Raw genomic sequence first — 15,444 nt, forward strand, 5'->3', positions numbered from 1 at the left:
TGCTGAAGGCTTCTTATCCTGACATTGTGCATCTCTTCAGGCAGTAGGGCATACTGACTATATACCAGACCCTACTGCACGCAGATTGGGGAAGTTTGAGGGTCTCCCGCCCCACTGCAATATTAGTGGCTTTCATGCCATTGTCCACGCACCAGCCGTCCGGTCCCCGTAGCGCGCTGGGCAACTGTCTTCATTTGCTTACAAGTACTGCACGTGTCTGAACTAGCAGTGAAATTAACCCCAGGACTCCAGGTCTGTACAATCTTATCATATCTACCCTCTAAACTCAAGAGACTCTAAACCTAAAGCATACCAGTATTAATTCTGAAACAAATCGTGCACTTAAAGCTCCAAGCTGTATTTGCTGTGGCCTACCCACGAGAGACTGTGAAACATATATTCCGTATTGATTTGCTTTGTTCCTGCTATATTAAAGCAACTGTTATCCCCAAGACCGTGTCTGTGGACTGTCCATCATCTGTGGATACTGTATGGGGGTGGATAGCAGGGAACATCTGGGCCCTTACACTGCACAAACGATTAACCCCCGTCACACGTACTTACCCGTCCATACGACCTCGCTGTGGGTGGCGAACGTCCACTTCCTGGAGTGGGAGGGACTTTTGGCATCACATCGATGTCACGCGGCAGCCGGCCAATAGAAGCGGAGGGGCGGAGCTGAGCGGGACGTAAACATCCCGCCCACCTCCTTCCTTCCGCATTGTGGGCCGGGAGCTGCAGAACGTTGGTAAGATCTGTTCAGCGTTCCCGGGGTGTCACACACTACAATGTGTGCTACCCCGGGTACGATGAACAATCTGACGTGCAATTCTAGAGAAAGGTACGATGTGTATGCGATGAACGTTTTACCGTTCAATCGCGATCGCACATACCTGTCACACACTGCAATGTACCTTACGATGCCGGATGTGCGTCACTTACGACGTGACCCCGCCGACACATTGTAAGATACATTGCAGCGTGTAAAGCGGGCTTTAGTTCATTACAATAATTTTGCGGTATGATTTTGAAATGTGAAGAATTTCGAGTTATGGAGTGTCCATCCAGCTCAGCCGTGACCATTCTGCATTTCTTTTAGTAACATTATATTTTGCAGGACTATATACAGCTGTGGTCTTGTTGGTTGATCTTTGACGCAAAACAATGACATCACCTCTTTTGATAGCACTTGGCTGTGCCCTTCGCCTGCTGTCTGCATAATGTTTCATGGCTTGTTTGTTAGAGAAATCTGTTGATTGCACAGAGGAGTCACTTGGTAGGGGATGGCTGGTCACGTCAGGGATACATATACACAGAGTTCTGCTGAACACAGGTCGTCTCAGGGTCTTCAGGGACGGCGCGTCCTGGGTCCTTCTGGTTACAGGTAGGTTGACTTCTATAGGATTCGTGACGCCACTCTCGGTATTGCGGTCAGGGTGACCGCCACTGCAGATTAGGGGACGCCTGGGGCTGATGGTGGGTGCAGTTAGATGTGGTGGCTTCCCGAGAGTGAGGCTGGCCCCAGGGCCCGGTGAAGGGTGTGTGGAGCCACAGGTCGCAGAATGACTTACACGCACAGCCAGAATGTCTTTCAGGGTTTTTACTCACTTCAGGTGGCAGGGGTGAGTAACTCGGATGATGCTGTAATGCTCCAAGTGGGAACCAGGCTCCTTCAGGCTGTATTATGAGGGTGGCTACTGACTATCCTTCCTAGACCTCTTGTTTTTGTGGTGACCCATACTTATAGTCCTACGGGGTCACCCAGGGAAGTTGCTTCTGCCTGTTCTCCCCTTTTTCGGCCCGTCTGCTTGTAGCCTGGACCAGGTCACTCTGGCTGCTTGCCTCTTGTGATCTATGGGCCCTCTCGTTGCTACATGGCTGCGGACTCTGTGGTGTTGTGGTAGAGGGTATGAAGTACCCCCACCTGCAGGTTGAGCAGGCCAACTGAATGGGCCCCTGCTCTGGGGACCTGTAATCCCGTGCGGGCCTGCTCCTCGCATGGCAGTCCCCGTACTCAGCCACCTCTCTGCACTCAGGCCTTAGGTGGATTTCGGGCGGCACTACCAGGTGACCGTTCTCACCCGTTAGTAACCACTGCACCTGCGGTGTCTGACTAGTTACAGCCTCCAGGTTTTCTCCTTGTGACTGCTCTCCCTGAGCTTCACTAACTGACTGGCTCACTACTCCCTCCCCTCTGTGCCTGCCTCCGAAACTTAGCAACCAGGCCCTCTACCACACCCCTTGAGTGGAGATGGAGGCCACGCCCCCTCCTGGATTCCCCAGTTGTCCCTTCAAAGGTCAATGTGGGAGACCTGGCTACTATGCGCCTGTGTAACCACACCCCGGTCAGCCTTCTGGATTACCTGTGTTGTACTGCCCCGAGCATGGGTGCAGTACTCAGTGGTGTCTGACCAGGTAAGGGGCGCCACAGCAGCATCGGTATTAGAATGTGGCGTATTGCGGTAATTGTGTATGAATTTGTATAATGACTGTTTCAGTGGTCTGTGCTCCAGACTAGCTGCCTTGATTCATTTTCCCATAGTGCGCATAAAACGTTCTACGATTCCATTGGCTTGCAGCCAGCAAGGTGTGATTTTGCTGTGACTGAACCCCAAGTATTCAGCAAATTTTGTGAACACATGTCCATTGAATGGAGGTCCATTGTCTGTTTTGACCACTCTTGGAATGCCATATGCTTAGAATATGTCATCCAGTTCTGGTATGACACTAGGCATATGAAGTCCAAATACATCGGAAAAGCAGCTGGGAGGGTCCTACTAGGAGGAACACTCACAGCATGCAAAGCTACTCAAATAGCAAAGCGAAAACAGGAGAAAGAATGAGTAATAATGCTTCAATAGTATTCTATTATAATAAATATTTACATATGCAAAGAACGAGTCAGATAGAAACATAGTGGCACAAACATGAGGAGAGGATGTTGAAAAGAGCACTTGAATGACCTATCATGCATGAAATGATCACACTAAAAATGGTTATGAAACTGGGAACGATAATTCATCAGAGAATCATATATTAGACAGTATGATATACCAGTTCTAATTCATAATTAAGGATTGTTACACCAGAGACATCCAAAATGTGTTACAGATAAATAGGTAAAATACCAGAAAAAATCATTAATAGAGAGACTGTCATTAACAGATAAGAGATATCATATAATGATTGAGAATGACACCTCTAAATTGCTACCCCAGAGCAGTTGGACTAAAGTAACTAATGCTTGAATGGAATAGAGGAGACCAGGGGTAGATGAGAACCTCAGTTTGTTATGCCCCAGCAACTAGACTATGATAGCTTAGTGTTGGAATGGAACAAGGGAAAAAGTTCCGGGGTAACGAGGAACCTTAATTGATTATATCAAAACAATTAGATGGAAATAGTTAGTAAGAAAACCATGAGTATATTAGATGGTTAGCCTGGGGTAGCTGAATTGTTACACCAAAGCAGCTGGATGGAAATAGCATGATTATTTAGGTAACACAAGGAACATCAGGGTAATAGTTGCCATAGATTGTTACACCAAGAAATAATGAATTTAAATAGCTTAATGCTAATGAAGCAAAAGGAGCTAAGGGTAACACAGTACATGTACAATATATATACAGAGAAGTTCTTACGTACCAATAACACAGTGTAAAGTAGAAAGCCCCACAAGGGGAAATGCAGACAGGTCAAAATTGGTGAAGAGGGGGTTAACCCCTAAAGCAGACTCCGACGTACGTTTCACAGAGATGTGAACTCTTGCTTCATCAGGGAGTGAATGTGCTCTCTGAGCGGCAGGTTTAAATAGCCGTCAGTAACTCATTGCAGCTGTATCGCGTAATTAGATTGTGGCGGCGCATGCGCACATGACACCGCCAGTGCCCGCGGACATCCACAAGCTGTCATGGCGTCAGTGTATGCGCGGGAGCGGGGACGCGTCTCCATAGCTCCCGAGCATGCGCAGACACCAACCAGAGACAGCTGGGAGGAACCCGAGCCGGCAGTGCCACGCACGCATGCGCACTTCAATGACGCAGAACAACTTAATATGGCACTTGAGGCGGCTGGCACGAATGGGGAATAGGTTGGTGGTGATGTTGATACCAAAGAGGCAATTGTACGATATAGGGACCTCTTGAGGAGAAGAACCAAGATTTGGTGGAACAGGGCATTCCTGGACAAGTACATGCAGAGAAATTTGATTCCGAGAGGCCTACGCATTCGAGTCTTTCCTTCATTCCCGGTGGAGCGTGAGTCTTTTAAAACAAAATGGGAGGAATTATCAAGTGCTTGCTCTAGAGGCTATTTGCAACTCCTTAGTGAGCTCAATAGCTCATCAATTGGAGAAATGGAGAAGGAGATGGAACAACTTCTCCAATTGATTAAATCCAAGCTATGTACTGAGGCTGTTTTCAAGTTCAATAGTGACATCGATCTTGAACTTGGAAAAATGGAGAAGGAGATACAATCTTTTAAGATAAAAAAATTTCAACGTGACCTGCGTGATCAGCAAATTAATCAAGTATATAGGTGGCAACAACCTTCCTATAGATCAAGATCCAAATTTAGATCCAAATCTGGATCACGATCATGTTCCACTTCTGTTGTGTCTGGTCTCTCTTCTGACGAAATAGTAACCCCCGGGATGGGGAGAATATGAGAACTGACCCCATGTCCTTGGGCATGGTTACAAGACTGAAGGCTACTAAACAGGCACCACAAAAAACATCTAAAAAGGATAGCCGTGTCCTTCAGGTAATAATTCTATGCACTCATACATTGTCGGGAACACAGATTGAGGTTCTATCCATGGGGCTTTCCTTCTCTCCGACTAACTCATTTGATTTTTTCACAGCCATTAAAGACTTCCATCTCTTTTCTAGAAAGTTGGTACTGAAAAAATTACATACTCGTAATGTACCAACCTTTGGCTTGGATAGTCGTGCAGAGAGAGAGGCCCTGGCAATTTTGGAAGTACTTTAGTCTGAACAATCCCCTGACAATGCAGGTGTGTTTCCATCCTCTATCATGCCTAAGTCCACAAGATTTCCCCCCTTGTCATTATGCCCCTCTGTCGACATATTTATAAAGCTGGTATTGAATGATTTTTCCCAATTATCATCAAGACGCTGTAATGACAACCTCAGCCATCGACAGAGAACTGCTTTAAAACAGCTTGAGGGCTGGAAAGACGTTTTTAAACCAGCTGACAAGGGGGAGATGTAGTGATATGGCCAATAGATAGATACAAGAGGGAAGCATTTTGCCAGCTGAGAGACAAAGACACAGACAGGAAATTGGACTTTAATCCTACTAACACCTTCTCCAGGGACCTTTTGGTGATTCTGGAGCAAGCACTGGATATGGGTCTCATTACGAAGAAGGTTCTGGAGGGTCTGCTTGTTAAATACCCTAAGGTGCCGCCCTTATACTTGCTTCCCAAAATTCACAAGGATGCCCTTAACCCACCGGGCCGTCCGATTGCGTCTGGATTGGAGGGAATGTGTGACCCGGTGTGTAAATTCATTGACTTTTATCTCAAACCCCTAGTGGAAACACTTCCCTCCTATCTAAAAGACACGACAGACGTGCTCAATAGGGTTAACGGCATCCACATGGAACCTGACATGCTGATCATAATGGCGGAAATAGAATCTTTGTACACCTGTATCCGCCATGAAGATGGACTTGCAGCAGTTCGATTCTTCCTCGGAGCCTCCGGTCGGGACAGCGTGATGTGTGACTTTATTCTCCAGCTGCTTCGCTTTTTCCTTACCCACAATTTTTTTACGTTTAAAAACTCATTTTACCTGCAGCAGTGCGGCACTGCGATGGGTGCTGCCTGTGCGACCTCGTATGCTAATCTCTTCCTAGGCTTCTGGGAGAGATCAAGTTTTGGCGATGAGGGCGACCAGGCCGTATCCCATGTGCAGTGCTGGCTCAGGTATATCGACGATTTGTTATTTTTTTTGTCAGGGTACGGCGGAGCAGCTTGAGTCATTTGTGGGCAGACTAGGCGTGAATTCATTTAATATTAAATTGACCTATAAATATCATAAAAAATGCATTGACTTTTTGGATATACTTATTGAGGTCGATGACAACAACTTAATCCAAACAGATGTGTTTTGTAAGTCAACATCTGTTAATGCATTACTCCACGCCTCGTCTGCCCACAATATGTCCACTATTCGTGCTGTCCCCACCGGACAGTTATTGAGGATGAGGAGAATATGTTCATCTGATCAAAAATTTGAAGAACAAGCTGCAGATCTCATGTCAAGGGTCCGTGAAAGAGGGTATAGTAATCGCAGTATTAAGAGGGGCTACCTTCGGGCCAAGAACACTCCCAGATCCCAACTTCTTCTGTCGAGACAAAAGGACACATCTGATGGACCAGGTGTGAGGTTTATTACCACATTTAATCATGAATGGCATAATATCAGAGCCATCCTAAACCGACACTGGTCTGTCTTAAAAACTGACCCCTCTCTTAAAGACTCACTCTCCGAATACCCACTGATGACAGCCAGAAGGTCATCTAATCTCCGTGATGTGCTTGTCAGGAGCCACTATGTCCCCCCAGTATCTGGTTTCCTCGGTTTGACAACCCCTCGTGTTAGTTGCTTTCCATGCGGTCACTATTTGGCCTGCAGCAATGTCCTACGGAGCTCGGTCTTTTCATCGGTAGACGGCAAATGTGAATTCCACATTAGGGATTATATCTCATGTGGTACTTCAAATGTTGTGTACTATGCTGTCTGCTGATGTTCATTGATCTATATTGGCTTGACATCACGTGAATTAGGCATTCGCGTTAGAGAACACGTAAGGGACATTGCTGCGGCCCGAACTGTAGACGAAATTGCTCTTTGAAAACTTTGCCTCGCCACTTCAAAATGCACCATGGATGTGATTCTAAATCATTATCCATACGAGGTATTGAAGTAGTCTATGGTGTCATTAGCGGCGACAATATTAACCCCTTCAGCCCCCGGGCACTTTCCGTTTTTGCGTTTTTGTTTTTTGCTCCTTTTCTTCCGAGAGCCGTAACTTTTTTATTATTCCGTCAATCTTGCCATATGAGGGCTTGTTTTTTGCGGGACGAGTTTAACTTTTAAAAGAAATCATAGGTTTTACCATATATTGTACTGGAAAACAGCAAAAAAATTCCAAGTGTGGAAAAACTGCAAAAAAAGTGTGATCGCACAATAGTTTTTGGGATGTTTTATTCACCGTGTTCACTATATGATCAAACTGATGTATCTATGTGATGCCTCAGGTCGGTGCGAGTTTGTAGACACCAAACATGTATAGGTTTACTTGTATCTAAGGGGTTAAAAAAAATTCACAAGTTTGTCCAATAAAAGGGGCGCACGTTTTGCGCCATTTTTCGAAACACGTAGCGTTCTTATTTTTTGGGATCTATGGCTCAATGATGGATTATTGTTTGTGTCTCAAGCTGGCGTTTATAATGGTACCATTTTTGCGCAGATGCTACGTTTTGATCGCCTGTTATTGCATTTTGCGTAAAACTTGCGGCGACCAAAAAACGTAATTTTGGCATTCGGAATTTTTTTGCCACTACGCCATTTACCAATCAGATTAATTGATTTTATATTTTGATAGATCGGGCATTTCTGAACGCGGCGATATCAAATATGTGCATATTTATTTATTTTTTAACCCTTTAATTTTCAATGGGGGGAAAGGGGGGTGATTTGAACTTTTAGGTTTTGTTTTTTTTTTATTTTTTAAAACTTTTTTTTTTACTTTTTTTTTTATTTTACTAGTTCCCCTAGGGGGCTATAGCAATCAGCAATCCGATCGCTGATCGCTATCTGCTGATCACAGCAATACAGATGTAAACAGCAGATTCAGTCACTTTGGTTTTCCCTCTGCTCTTGGCCGAGGGAAAACGAAAGTGAAACATCGTAGCAGCAGGCGTCATCACATGACCCTGTGCTACGATGGCAACCACCGATAGTCACGTGATAACACACGTGACTTCCGGTGGGGGCGACGGTAAATAACAAACATGGCCGCGCGCATTTAAATCTTGCTGCCAGACTTTGGCAGCCAGATTTAAGGGGTTAATGGCCGCGTGTGGAAGCGATTCCACCCGCGGCTAGCAGGCACACATGTCAGCTGTTGAAAACAGCTGATATGTGTGCCGATCCACACCGCCTGCCCGCGGCAGGGGGCGGGGCTTAACGGGACACGATCCTGGACGGATAGATCCGTCCAAGGTCGTGAAGGGGTTAAAAGAAGGTTGGCCCAACGTGAGACAAAATGGATGGTGACACTTAGAACAATCACCACGTTTGGTCTCAATGAGGCCTTGAGCTTTGCTCCCTTCTTGTGACATCCCCACTACTGTGTTTCCCCCTTTGCTTGAGGGAATACATTTTTAACTTGTATTATTTTTAATGTAATATAATGTACTTATTTTTTTTCCTCTTCATGTGTTCCCCTTATGCAGCTTGATCTCATCTAGCTCCATCATTGAATGATTTATATGACGTATTTGAGGATATTCTCCTTTGGATGTGTCGCGGGCGGGGAGGAGGGTGTCAGCCCACTACGCTCACCCCTTCTGCTCGGGTCCGGCGGCTGCTGCTCAGTGGTGGCTCGAGCGGTGGGCCGGATCCCGGGGGTTTCTCGAGCGGCACTCCTCGCCCGTGAGTGAAAGGGGTTTGTTGGGTGTGGGGATTGTTTATTGTCCGTGACGCCACCCACGGTTGTGGTGATTGCACCACCACTGCTCTATATGGGGATCCCGGGGATGGTGATGCGGAGCAGCCAGGTGTTGTGTTGCCCCTCCGTGGGTAGGGGTTGGTGATCCCGGGGCCTGGTGATGGTTTGGGGGGAATGCAGGGCCTGGTGGGCGCAGGGACGCGGGGGCAGCGCTGTGCCTTGCGGCACTGTGGTACTCACTCAGCCTGAGACGTTGACACAGTTTTTTTTTACGGTGAACCAAACGGCTGGTAAGACGGTCCCACGGTCTCTAGCATACAATCATAGCTTATAGACAATGCTTTCATCTGTGAGGTGGGGGTCAGTAACATAGAGTACAGCTTAGATGGCGGTGCAGTCATCTGCTCCTTCCTTCCATAGAGGAAGTGTCGGATCTGCAGATATTTGTAGAAGTCCCTTTGTGGTATATTGTATCTCTCTCGCAATGATGGGAAGGGGATTAGTTCCTCCCCACCATACAGATTCCCAATACATGTGATTTGGCATAGTTTACAGTTTTTAAGCTTTAGGTCAGGGATACAATGCTCCAGTGTCTCTATGGGGGCCTTAAGGAGTGTGATTTGTATAAAGCCTAATTTATTAGTTAACATCTTCCATAGCTCCAGGATTGCGTCTATGGTTGGGGATATGTTAAAATTCCTACCAGGGATTAAAGTGTGGTGTGCATGGAAAAAGGCTGCGGCACTGCTGGTTCCAATCAGATATTTCTCAATGGCTATCCAGTGCCGGTCATCCTCATCGTTCCACATGAAACGTAGCTGCTCGAATAATGCGGCTCTGTAGTAGCGGAGCACTGAGGGGTATCCCAGGCCCCCCTTATTTATAGGGGTGTAGAGTGTGTCCGCCTGGACTCTGGGCTGTTTTCCCTGCCATATATGTTTGGAAAGGATGGCTTGTATCTCTTTTAGTATTTTCATTGGGAATATGATGGGGAGATTACGGAACAGATACAATATCTGCGGGAGAAGGAACATCTTCACTGATGCTATCCTGCCCATCCACGATAGCTCGTGTTTCTTCATTCTTAATATGTCAGCTTGGATTTTCCTCTTCAGGGACTCATAATTCAGAGATAACATTTTATCTGCGTGTTAGCCGGATACCTAGATACTCAATACTATCGTTATTCCAATTGAAGGGGTACTTGTTCTGGAATTTTTTGGGGTACGTTGTGGATGGGGTTAGGTTAAATACCTGACATTTAGACGTGTTTAGTTTATAATATGAGATTCTAGAGAACAGATCAATTATTTGCATTGCTGCCGGTAATGACTCTGTGGGGTTTGTTATCGCTAGAATGATGTCGTCCGCAAACAGACTTATTTTGTGCTCTGTCCTGTCCACCTGGATTCCTGATATTACTGGGTGAGATCGGATTTTTTCCGCTAAAGGTTCAATCGCCAAGGCGAATATGAGGGGCGATAGCGGGCACCCTTGTCTCGTCCCATTTGTGACAGGGAACTTGTCAGACATCACTCCAGAGACAAAAACTGACGCTGATAGATGAGAGTATAATAAAGTAATTGCATTAAAAATGCTGCCAGTAAATCCGAATTTGGATAAAACCTCAAATAGATAGCCCCAATGCACCCGATCGAAGGCCTTCTCCGCGTCCAGTGCTAGGAGCAGATCAGGCGTCCGGCCTTTCCCCGCCACACTGATGAGGTCAATCATCCGTCTGGTGCCATCCAGCGTCTGTCTGGATTTGATAAACCCAACCTGGTCTCTGTGCACCAGGGAGGGCATTACACCGGAGATCCGACCTGCCAGGATTTTGGAGTATAGCTTGAGGTCGGTATTCAGTAGGGATATCGGCCTGAAGCTATTGGTTTTGTCGGGGGTTTTACCTGGTTTGGGGAGGGGGACTATGGTCGCCTGGAGCATCTCATCTCGTATTTGGCCTGTTTCAAATATATTCTGGAATACTAGTAATAGGTGTGGGGACAATATTTGATGAAATGTCTTGAAGTATTCGTTAGTTATCCCGTCCGGTCCTGGGGATTTGTTATTCTTAGATGTTTGGATGGCTTGTTGGATTTCTATTTGGCTTATGGGTTGGTTTATTGCCGTCAGTTTGTCCTCTGGGATTTTGGGTAGTGATATACTATTTAGGAAGTTATTAATGAGTTCAGCGCTGGGTTGTTGGGTGAGGTTGTCATCTTTGAGGTTGTAGAGTGAGGAGTAGTATTTGGCGAAGGTGTTGGCGATGTCTTTAGGGTTGTATATTTTGTTCTTTTGGGCGTCTTGTATATGAGCTATCCTTTGCTTTGTTAGTCTGGCTTTGATTTTATTGGCTAGTATTTTGCTGGCCTTGTTTCCCTGCCCATAATATTTGGCTTTGCTTCTCCTCAGGTTGTGCTCATGTTTATATTGGAGTAGTTGGTATAGATCGTATCTTGCCTTTTGTAGGTCTTTGTATATAGCGGGTGAGGAGCTGTTTTTATGGGCATCTTCTAATGATGCTATACTTTTGTGAAGTTCCTCTATCTGTCACATTCTTAGCTTTTTGTGTTGTGCTGCTATCTGTATTAGCCGTCCTCTTATGTACGCCTTGTGGGCGCACCACACTGTGGTCGGGGACATGTCTGGGGTGCTATTAATATCAAAATATTCCTGTAACAGGTCTTTGATTTGGGATTTGTTACTATCTGAGGATATTAAGTGGTTATTAATTCTCCATGGGGAATATGTTGGGTTATTATATGTCTCTCTTATTTGGCATGACATAGGAGCATGGTCCGACCAGGTTATGTTCCCTATTTGGGCCGATTGTATATTTTGCAGTAGCCATTTATCCACCACTATTAGGTCAATTCTGGAGTATATTTTATGTGGATGTGAGTAAAATGTGTAGTCCCGTTCGGAGGCGTGAAGGACCCTCCATGTATTGTACAATTCTTCTGACAGGAGGCATTGGGACAGCGCATGGGACTGGGATGTATTCTTGGAGCACCAGGATTTGTCTATATTGGGGATCGGGACGATATTGAAGTCTCCGCAGAATAGTAGCAATCCTTGTTTTATTTTGGATAATTTGGTCATAAGTTCTCTAATAAAGGTGATTTGTCCTGAATTAGGTGCGTATATAGATGTGATTGTGTATCTCTTATTATTGATATTGCATATAAGTATCACATATCTGCCCTCGTCATCTAGGATTTTATCAATGAGCTGGAACGCTATAGTGTCCTTTATCGCAATCGTTACGCCTCTTTTCTTTTTCACTGCGTGTGAGGCATAGATGTGGGGGTAATGTTGGTGTTTTAGTCTATGTGCATCCTCGCTGTTTAGGTGAGTCTCTTGGACACATAATATGTCCGCTTTAAGCGTCTGGGCCTCTTTCCACAATAATGATCTCTTAAAGGGGCTGTTCAAACCTTTCACATTAATAGTTGAAATTTTAAATACCATCAGATATAGTAATAAAAGAAGAAAAACAGAAATCAATATGTCACCAAGTACAAGGTAATGGTAAGGGAAGCAAAGGGTTAGGGTGCAAACAGTACTTACAACAGGTTACAATTCAGAGTCCGGTTCTACGTGAACCAACTGGATATTCGTCCCTATCCAGTATCAATGGGGGGTGAGAATAAAACGAGAGAAAAACTATACGTTATTCTCGTGTCCCTCCAACCTGCCAATCAAAACAAAGAATGGCATCAAAAAGGAAAGTGGCATCAAAATAGAGAATGGCATGAAGGTGTCCCTGTTCAGGACCATTCCTTGTTCAGCATCAGGGGTCTCTTCTTTAGCGGGGAGCTGGTGTTTTCGTCCACAGATGTCAGGGACCAGTCTTGGAGCAGGGTCATAGCCTCTCTGGGGGACATGAGGACGTGTGTGACTCCATTTTTCATCACGATTAGCTTTACCGGGTATCCCCATTTGTAGGTGATGTTATTGTCGCGCAGGATCTTGGTTGCAGATGAGAATTCCCGCCTTCTATTCAGAGTGTCCGCAGACAGGTCAGTGAACACCAGGATGTTCTGGAATCTTTCTGGAAGTTCTTGCTTGTTTGCTGCCGCCGCCTTGGTTACTGCCTCTTTAAAATGATAGAAGTGAAGTCTGGCGATCACGTCCCGTGGTGCGGAGCTGGGAACGGATTTGGGTTTGGGGATCCGGTGCGCCCTATCAATCAGTAGATCCCTCTGCTCTGCTGACGGCATCAGTGCTGTAAAAAAGTCCGTTAAGAACTCTGTCAGTGCATCCGCGGGCACGTTCTCAGGAATCCCTCTGAAACGTAAGTTATTTCGTCTGGATGGGTCTTCGAGATCCGCGATTTTCAGTTTTAGGGCTGTAATCTCATCGTCCGCCTCATTATGCGCATCTACTAGCTGGTTATGCGCAGTGGTGTACTCCTCCAGTTTCCCCTCTATATGTGAGGTTCTGTCACCAATCTGCGTGATTTCCTTATTAAGCATGGTAACTACTGAGGTTATATCTGCGTGGATGGCTTGCTTCAGCTCTGACATCACAGACCTCAGTATATCCTCAGTGACAGGGGCTGAGTTGTAGCTTTTGTTAGGGGAGCATGAAGGGTTAACCAGGGCTGTGCTTGGTGGCTGTTAGGCTATGTGCGCACAGTGCGTTTTTCGCGGCATTTTTGCGCGTTTTTCGGGTGCGTTTTTGGCCTCAAAACTGCAGAACTTTGCTTCCCCAGCAAAGTCTATGAGTTTTCATTTTTGCTGTCCGCACACATCTGTTTTTTTTACCTGCGTTTTTGAGTTAAAAAAAAAAATGGACATGTCAGTTCTTTCCTGCGTTTTTCTGCGTTTTCCCCCCATGCAATGCATTGGAAAAACGCAGCAAAACGCAGAGATCAAAAACGCAGCAAAACGCAACAAAAAACGCACCAAATCGCTTTTAGCGGCCAAAAACGCACAAAAACGCAGCGTCAAAAAGACGCAGTGTGCGAACCTAGCCTTAATCTGCAGGCCCGGGGCTACTAACACCTCCGCAGGAGAGAAGGTCAGAGACTGCAGAGCTGACTGATAAGGCTAAGTTCACACTTCAGTTGTTTTAAATCCGTCAGGTCCGTCAGCAACGGATCAGTCGTTTTCAAGATGTCAACTGATGCAACAGATGTGTTTTTTACAGGATTCCTTTCACAGGAATCCTGTGAAAAAACTGATCCGTTGCGTCCGTTACATCCATTATGCGTCCGTTTTTTGACGGATCAGTCATGATCCGTTTGTGTTTGGGACAGCCCAGGGGGTGTGCCAAACATGCTGGCATGCTCAGTAGAGCATGACGGAATCCTGCGCTGGATTCCGTCGTAAGACGGATTACGACGGAATCCAGCACCATAGACATAGCTTGACGGATGGCAACGGATTCCTGCGGGGTGCGTATATTTTGACGGCCCGAAAAACATTACATTCTGCGTTGCTCCCCGCTCGGTGGTCAGTCAAAAACGACGGACCGCAATGCAGAGGATGTAAGGCTAAGTTCACACATCCTGTGTTTTGCATCAGTCACAATCCGTCGCCTTGGGGAATTACGGTAACCTGCAAAATATTTTGCAGGAATCCTGTATTTCCCCATAGACTTCTATTAGCGACGGATTGCGACTGATGACCCTGCGTTGCATCCGCTGCGTCGCGGTCCGTCGTTTTTGACTGACCGCCGAGCGGGGAGCAACGCAGAATGTAACGTTTTTCGGGCCGTCAAAATTAACGCGCCGCGCAGGAATCCGTCGCCATCCGTCAAGCTTGTAATGCATGTCTATGGTGCTGGATTCCGTCGTAATCCGTCTTACAACGGAATCCAGCGCAGGATTCCGTCATGCTCTACTGAGCATGCCCAGCATGCTTGGCAGGCCCACTGGGCTGTCCCAAACACAGACGGATCATGACTGATCCGTCAAAAAACGGACGCACAGCGGATGTAACGGACGCAACTGATCCGTTTTTTCACAGGATTCCTGTGAAAGGAATCCTGTGAAAAACACATCAGTTGCATCAGTTGACATCTTGAAAATGACTGATCCGTTGCTGACGGACCTGACGGATTGAAAACACAGGATGTGTGAACTTAGCCTAACGCAGAGTCATCAGTCGCAATCCGTCACTAATAGAAGTCTATGGGGAAATACTGGATTCCTGCAAAATATTTTGCAGGATACCGTAATTCCCCAAGGCGATGGATTGTGACTGATGCAAAACAACTGAAGTGTGAACTTAGCCTTACACTGTGTGTTTAATGATAAAGGGGCTTCATTAAGAGTGTGAGAATCACACTGTGACCCGCGCCTCAGTCCTGGACGCTGATGTGCACCATCACTATTATCAGTGCTGCTATCTCCTTCATGAGGCAAACAACGGGGGCCATCTTGGATTGTATTACCAGCAACTTCAAAGACAGAAACTTTGCCTGGCTTCTGCCCCTTCTTCCTCCCCCGCACCATGTCTATAACGATCTGTTCCCCTGCACTTCAGCTGCACTTATCTGTGATATACAGCCTCCTCCAGTCCAATTGCCTTGCTTTGAGCCGCTTTTAAGGTTGGTGGTCAGGGAGCACAAGTCTCAGACTTGTTCAGTTCAGCATCCGGTCACCACAATATCGTTTTTCACCAGTTTATCCCGTAGGTTGATACACCGTCTGAAAGTGACCAAAGGGTTAGCTCTGGTCATTTCACCCAAAGTAGGATCTCTCTCCAGGATATGCCAATGCTTACATAAAGT

This window comes from Anomaloglossus baeobatrachus, chromosome 4 (assembly GCF_048569485.1).
Source record: "Anomaloglossus baeobatrachus isolate aAnoBae1 chromosome 4, aAnoBae1.hap1, whole genome shotgun sequence".
Taxonomy (NCBI): Eukaryota; Metazoa; Chordata; class Amphibia; order Anura; family Aromobatidae; genus Anomaloglossus; species Anomaloglossus baeobatrachus.